This window comes from Triturus cristatus, chromosome 4_1 (genome assembly GCF_964204655.1).
Source record: "Triturus cristatus chromosome 4_1, aTriCri1.1, whole genome shotgun sequence".
Classification (NCBI taxonomy): domain Eukaryota; kingdom Metazoa; phylum Chordata; class Amphibia; order Caudata; family Salamandridae; genus Triturus; species Triturus cristatus.
In genome coordinates this window covers 861,978,128-861,986,310 of record NC_140585.1, presented here as the reverse complement: position 1 = coordinate 861,986,310, position 8,183 = coordinate 861,978,128, and the positions used below count along the sequence as shown (strand labels likewise).

General features: G+C 42.4%; 1 long non-coding RNA gene across 1 annotated transcript; it reads right to left on the bottom strand.

Moving 5' to 3' along the window:
- Positions 1–395: 395 nt before the first annotated feature.
- Positions 396–6,729, bottom strand: LOC146855679 (uncharacterized). The gene is made up of 2 exons (XR_014980866.1): positions 6,617–6,729; positions 396–781 (listed from the first exon to the last, which is right to left on the bottom strand). It is a non-coding gene; the product is annotated as an uncharacterized LOC146855679 (long non-coding RNA).
- Between the last annotated feature and the right edge of the window lie 1,454 nt (positions 6,730–8,183).

The following is an 8,183-nucleotide window of genomic DNA, read 5'->3' as shown; positions in this document are numbered from 1 at the left end:
ATAGCAGTGCGTAGGTGAATATGAGGGTGCACTGGCCTTTGTACCAAACCTTTCTCTTGTATGAGAGGTCTGTATACTACAGTGAGAACAAGGACTGATCTCTCAGGTGAGACCTTACTGTTGCATGAGAAGTCACTAGACTTGGGTATTCAAATAATTGCCTTCTCCATTAACAATTCTCTGTGTCATAAAAGATATGCATAGTACTGTATAGATATATGTATGCATGCAGCAGCACTTCTACACTCCCTGAAGACGTAAATGCCGGTTTTAGTCAACATTACAATACTATAATAATATTCCAATCTATAACAACTTTTAAGCAAGCAAATGAATAGTAACTACATTAACAAACTTTATCAACAATTATAAGACAAACAAAACAACCAAAAAAACAACTTTAATAATGTTTTAATGTCTTCATCACATTGCGATGAGCAGCCTCATGTAGCTGCACCACTTCAGCCACCTCAACCTGGCAATATGTCTTTGGTATGGCAGATTCATGTTTTGAGGCCAGATAGAAAAAAAGTCTCAGCAAAGTTTCTCATGCGTACAGTTTTTATAAGGAGTTCACAAATGCTAGCTCAGGTAGAATTAGTTTGTGCTGCTGAACCACAGAGCTCTTCGTGTGCTTCCACATCTTTTCAACCAGGATACACTGTGCCTGCTCAGGTACTCACTGCTGAACAAGACAATAATGCTGCTGGTCTTAACAAGGCTCTTTTTGCTGCGTATGTAGCAGATACTCCTTTCCTCAGAGAACATTTTCCGGTTTCCCCTAAAAAAAGACAAAATAACCATAATGATAAAAGTTACATACTAATCAACAACTGAGAACTGTGATACATCATTATACTGGGTAAGCTCTAATACACTTTCCACCCACAATCACAGATATCTAGTTCACCAGTAACGTGTTATTCTATTCTCCTGAAAAATTCCACACCCTCAACCACTCTATTTTCATATTTTAAAATTTAAATTATAATGTGCCATGAACTCTGCTCCCATAACAGCTTATAAAGTAACATATTCATCTTCACACTCCATACTCTAAAGTACATGTACAGGGAGGCTTATAAAAATACTAGTGCTTTTAATTAACACATTCCACAATCTTTCTTTTATAATTTGAGAAACACTGCTTCCTTTACTTCCAAGTACATACAGTTAAAACACTTAATTTTTCAAGACAATCTAAAATACTTGCTGATTTCTCTCTACATTCTAATGTCTACCTCTCAAACGCTATATTAAGATATCTACTCCTCCCCACACAGCATTTGACTGTAAACATGGTGTCGAATAAGTTTACCAACATTAGTACCCTTACTGTAAATTTACAACAAAGTTTCTAAAATATATTTCTAAATACCTGAACTTCAAGTTCTTTCTTAAATGCAGATGAAGACACCAGTCTCTTTCAGTTCCACATACATTTAGCTCTGTTGTGCACAACTGAAACGGTTTTCCTTCTCCGCCAAAGCACCATTAACAAATTGAGCTATCTCTAGTTCTGCACCTGATCACATCACAGCATTTCTTCAACCATGTAATAAAAATGGTAACTGCTGGTTGAGCCTTGGCACTTTTTTTCCACTTCTTCCCTTACGATCTCATGAGACTCTTGCAAGATCGTAAAACACCTTGTGGCAGGCCCCGTAATTTTCCATGCGGGTCACACAAGTGTTTTGCGAGATCGCACCAGCCTCATGCGGCAAGCCTCGCCCCCTGAAGCTTGCACTAAACTCTCACAAGACTTGCAGGATCGCAACATACTTGTAGGGAAATAGTAGTGTATATGGGGGACAAGCCTCTTCACTGATGCCCATTTCTTGGATAATTGGTATGCACACTAGGGTGTGAGAAGTGACTGCCCTTACCTTTCAAACCTCTCACTCAAATGACAAGTATGCATAATAGGGTATATGAAGGGACTGGCCTCTCTGCTGAGACCTCTCTTGGATGACGGGTGTGCATTGAAGAGTGTAAGGAAGGACTGCCCTCACCAATGAGACCTCTCTGCCAGATCACAGATATGCAGAGTGTGTGGTGAGCCTCTCTGCTGAGACCTCTCTCTGTAATGATGGGTGTGCATGGTAGAGTGAGGGGAAAGACTACCCCCCCCCCCTGTCAGTCCTCTCCCAGATGACAGGTGTACATATTAAGGTGTCTACATGGACTGGCCTGTCCTGTCAGACCTCTCTTTCAGCTGACGGACGTGCTTAGTAGGTTGTGGGGGGGGGGGGGGGGGTACTGGCCTCTCTTTTCAGAACTCTCTCTCAAATGACAAGTGTGCGTGGTAGGGTGTGTGGAGAAAGACTGGCTTTTCCACTGAGACCCTCTCTTGAATGATGGGTGTGCATAGGAGGGTGTGTAGATGGACTGGCCTTTCCTTTCAGATCGCTGTCTGAGATGACAGGTGTGCAGAGTAGTGTGTGAAGAATGACAAGCAGATCCTTTCAGACCTCTCTCAGATGACTGGTGTGCATAGTAGTGTTTGGGGAGGGACTAGCCTCTCCTGTCAGACCTCTCTCTCAGATGATGGGTGTGCATAGTAGTGTTTGGGGAGGGACTTGCCTCTCCTGTCAGACCTCTCTCTCAGATGATGGGTGTGCATAGTAGTGTTTGGGGAGGGACTTGCCTCTCCTGTCAGACCTCTCTCTCAGATGATGGGTGTGCATAGTAGGGTGTGTTGAGAGAGACTGGCCTCTCCGCTGTCATCTCTCTCTCAGATGACGGGTGTCTGGAGTAGTAATTGGAAAGGGCTAACACCTCTCTCTCTCATAATGGGGTTTGAGTTTTTTTGAAATAGCATTTTAAACAGATAGATACGATGGATCTCCTATGATGGCGTGATGTTTAATTATGTAAGATCTAAAAAGTTAGAAGCCTAGCAACTCCAAAGAGCTGGCGACACATAGTCAGTGGTTCTGGGTTCAGCTATGGCAGATGCTGCAAATGAAGGGGGTCAGGATAAGTTCGCACCTTATATAGGAATATATTGCCTCTAAGTTAAGCCTGTCCGCTCTATGACATAGCTACCAGGGGTGTGAGCTCAGGTGACTTTGAGGGTTCATTTAGACATGGTTTGTGGAGATTACCCGAGGACGGTACCTACCCCCCTCAACTAATACCTCAATTTCTTACAGTTATCCTGAAGATAAACTGTGGGTTCAGCCCTTTTCAATTTACGGTGGATTTCTTTGGTCTATAATATCTGTTCTTTGCTATTTATACACAACACAGACTCTCTTCACAACTGTGCCCTTGTACTCAGAAGCTTCTGTCTACTCAGGTGATCATGTGTAGTTTGCTTACTCCATCCTCTAGCCCGATGAAAAAGTGGAAGTTGTTTTAACATCATACACATGACGTTTAACACATCACCATATGTTCTGCATGGTAAAGAATGCAAGGTAAAAACCAAAGGAAATGATGGACGGAGTGTTGAACATTGCAAGCACTCACCCCCAGTCAACTGATCTGGGTTTAATCCATCACCGTTCTTTAGCCCACTCTGCCACCCCAGTTCAGACATGGCCATATGCAAATCAGTCTGACCCTGTGCCTCATGGGAACAGTCCAGCCCGAACTGCCAAGCCATGTCTTCCCTGGACCGGAAACAAGCTTCCTAGGACCAGTTTCTGGCATTTCAGCCGTCTTCAGCCAGGCTTGCTTGAATCCAGTGGCAAAGTGAGCAAGGGACTCACGTCTGAGCATACCCTGCCAACTTATGGCGAACAAAGCAAAAACCAAAGGAAATGATGGACGGAGCGTTGAACATTGCAAGCACTCACCCCCAGTCATGCCAGAAACCGGTCCTAGGAAGCTTGTTTCCGGTCCAGGGAAGACATGGCTTGGCAGTTCGGGCTGGGCTGTTCCCATGAGGCACAGGGTCAGACTGATTTGCATATGGTCATGTCTGAACTGGGGTGGCAGAGTTGGCTAAAGAACGGTGATGGATTAAACCCAGATCAGTTGACTGGGGGTGAGTGCTTGCAATGTTCAACACTCCGTCCATCATTTCCTTTGGTTTTTGCTTTGTTCGCCATAAGAATGCAAGGTACCACCACAATATCCCCAACTTAATAAAATAGAACAGTCATCAGTAAAAGCAGAGTCCTAATGTCTGGAAAATAATTTACTGTTTCTTCAAGAACTTGCTGTTAAGGCTTACTTCACTCTATTTTAGATCCTTAGTTTTTTCAAACGTTGTTGGGTTTGGTAGCAACCTATATTAGTTCCTTCAGTTCCCCTAAGCAGTTAGAAGGTGACTGAAAGGATGTAAACTTTGTGACATAACAGGAAGCCATGTAAGTTAGGTCTTTTATAAACAAGCACTGGCAAAGCCAACAGGTCTCACCTTTGTAACGTGAGCGCGGATCTGGTGGCTTTGCCAATGTTTGTATGTAAAGTAATGATTAAGAAAGTAAAAGAAAAAAAGCATCTCAAAATACTGGAGATCAAGCAAACATATCTTTTGACATATCAAAACTGTACATCGAATTCAACGTTTTCAATCTTTAGAAATGGCATGGTTTATTTTTCAAATACTTTTCACTCAAGAAAATCTGAACCAAATTTAAAATGAATAAGGAAGTTTCAGAATGCAAGGAAAATGTGACCCAAGGCCTAATTTACTTTCCAAAGAGTTTAGCTATTTGGTCGTATGTCGTAGAGCATGAAACAGATTTAGGGCCTCCAGGAGAAGCATCATGTTAAGTACAACTTCTGCCTCAATCACCAGCTGAGTGAAAGCAGCAGAAGGCCCATCCTCCAGCTCCATAAAAACCTTAGTATGTCAAAACATGTGTTTTAATGCAATATACAGAACACAGGAGATAAAACAAAAACAACCCATAAAATGTCTCCTCTACAGCCATACTCCAGCAAAAATATCCCTGTTGCTGTGCTTTACAGACACACTGGGAAGGGTGAGGTGCAACACAGTGCAGGGGCAGGTATGTGAAGGGGGAAGCAGCACAAGAGGGAGAGTGCTGTATGATAAAGAAAAAAGTAATTTCCTAAATGTGAGCAGTGGAAAGATACAAGTCAGTCAATCAAAAGGATCATAAAGAAGCTATACTCTAGGGGAGGGTCAAACACAAAAAGAGGAAGGCAAGACATCAAATAAGATGTAAGAAAATGAGAGTAACTACAAAGCTAGCCAATGGTAAGCAATGGGAGGGATGGAAACCCACTGTAGGTTCACAATAGGTCTTTCGCGACCAGAAAGATTGCATTGCCTGGTAGGCTTGACCTAAAAATTAAATCATCTTGATTGAAGAATCCCTCTGTATTCTTAATTATCTACAGTATTCCCATGACTCCATGATACAAATACTGCAATGATTACATGCATTAGTGCCGGCCTACTACATGTACATGATACAAACATCTATTCGGACTGCTTCCTGTATTAGCATTGCCAGCCTGCCTCTGTATGTAGTTGCACCTATCATGCTAGAAAGAATGACCACAAAATAAAGAACGAGCTTTGGCTAAGCCAACAGATCTATGTTTAATGTGGTCATGCATGCAGCATGAGCACATTGGTGTGAGTCATGTGTAAGGAAGCCATCAGGAGCATTCAGAGACAACTAAAGTTGTAAAGGAGTTTCTCATGCAGTTCAGTGCAAGCAATCAAGTGGAGATGGAAGGATACAGCCACTAAGCCAACAGCATTAAGTAGTAATCCACTGGGCTGACGGAAGGCGCGATTGACCATGTCTCAAGCCAATGTCTAAAAGGGGCTGGTCGAAGAAAGCCAATAGTTGAAATGGGTGGTCACAAAGCCCTCCTTCATAAACATGACAGATATCCCAGCCGCATTATTGTGCATTATATCTGTATGTAGTCGTAATAAGGGAGACAATGAACATGCCACATTTCTGATCGAGTGTCGTATGTCAATCTCTCAATCAGGCACCTGTTCTATTAAACTGCTATTTCTGATTGTTGAAAAAGCTCCTTCCACATTATACTATAGTCCCCCCCCCATCCTCCAGAACCATTGCCTACTTGTAAAGCAACAAGTAATTTGATTGCCCAAGCCTCAGAGGGTATTACTTTGACCACATTCAAGATTACATCTTTCTCTGCCAATACCACACCCTACAGAATTTGGATACATTTAAAAAACATACTTATAAGACACCATGGATTGTGCCAGGGTGTTCAAAAAAAGATTGCACATTTTCCCAGTGGAAAAAGGCTATAACAAAATGCAAGTCTTATGCATGAAGCGACATGGCCCACAGATCACTAAAAATCCGATGGTGTAAGAGCAAGCCCGGAAGCCCTGATAATGAAACCTAAATGGGATTTGGATGCTTTCACCCTAGGGTACGATGATGGAGCCAGTGAAACAGTTTTAAGCTTGGTTTCAGCAGTTTTATAATATCAGCTCCTGGCATGTAGGCACCCTTCTCTGATATATTGTCAGGAACAGCTGGCATGAATAAATGACTAACAGTCTTCATACGAACACCCCACTGACATTGCATCATGTCTGGAAATGCCTAGCCCCCTTTCAAAGCAATCATAGACAAAAGTCCAATTCATGTGGGCTCCTTGATAGGTCCAGACAAAGCCATTGACCATATATTACCGTTAGTAGTGAAACATCCAACCTGTCCACAGGGTGATCCCGCAAAGAGAGGTTGAGCTCCTGCATGTTGTCCTTCTTTACGAAGTTTATTTGCTCAGTCGATACAAGTGCTTGCCAGTAAATGTGTGATGCACCTCAATTCCGAGGACGCATATCTTTTATTGTCGTCATAAAGTGAAGGTCCAGGAATCTAATTTAAGAGTGTGTCAGCAATGTTCTTTGCCCACTTCATCAATTAACAATTCTTTTGCAGCTCATTTTACACTCAGACAAAGTATTGTACAGGACAGCACCTTTCATTAATGTGACGCATTTACCGTAAAGGATTGACCAAGCATTGGCGTGCAGTTCCAACATTTTGCAACTTCCTTCTTGTAATGAAACAATACCGGGTTAATCGTTTAATATCGGGGAATGGCTACTGAAAAAACCTGAGTGGTAAAAGAGTATCCCCTGACCAGGTCACCCTCTACAGGATATAGCTCCATATTTTATAAAGTATTTATTATTGATGTCTTCATATTCCAATAGAAGTTAAGAATAGCAAGCTATCAACATCTTGGACATTTGTCTTCAGAACTCAGTAGACGAAGCTCCAACTCACCGGCAACTGCTACGCTCATGAATGTGGTTTCCTGATTTTCAGCTATGATTTGGTCATGGTCTGTTAACTGCCTGCCTTGTTGGTCACGGAGTTGTAAGGCAGCCGTATTGATTCCCACTGTTACCAAACTCTCAGAATATATGGTACATTAAGTATAAAAAAATCCTGCATTTAAAATAACTATCATGGCTGCCATTCTCCAATTATCAAGCCATTCCCTACACTGAAGAATGCACTAGAAATTGAGGGAATCAAAAACAAATGTAGAATTTTTTTTAAATAAAATTTAGTTGGCAAGTCTATCAGTCACGTTCGCCCCCAGAAATAAGCAAAAGATCAGAGTTTGCTCACGTTCATGCAGCTTTGAAAGGAGAAGAAGTCTGCTTTGTGCTACTATTCGGCACATTGCTGCCTGACCTAACGTTGAGAAGGGGGCCTTCTTAACATTTGAGTCCCTATGGCCCCTCCAGTGCTTTAAATGGGCGGGTACTGTCCGGTACAGAGTACTGGCACTTTTTTATCTTGAGAGGGAGAGTACCGGCACTTCTCAAGAGAAATGCAATACTTTTAATTGGAGAGTACCGGTACTTCTCAGAAACAACAGGTACTCTATACCAGAGTTCCTGCACTTCTATTTTTCCATTTCAAGAACTGGGCACCTCCGCACCTACAGGGGCGGGAAGGTCTCTCAGACGGATACCGGACCTTACAGTCCAAGATGAGACCTGAAGAAACTGCTTGGAACATCAAACGTGGGCTTCTTTGTGAATTCAAGGATACCAGTGGCCAGTGAAGGGCAGAATTTGACCATACAAGGTATCCGATCCAAGATGGACGGCCTCTCCATTTGAAGTTATTGGGACTTTTCGATCCAAGATATGACAGTGTCCCTTCCTAGGAGGTCAGTTCCTGTTTGGGCATATTGTAAAAGCATGATGTGATATAACACATTCATTTCCTGAT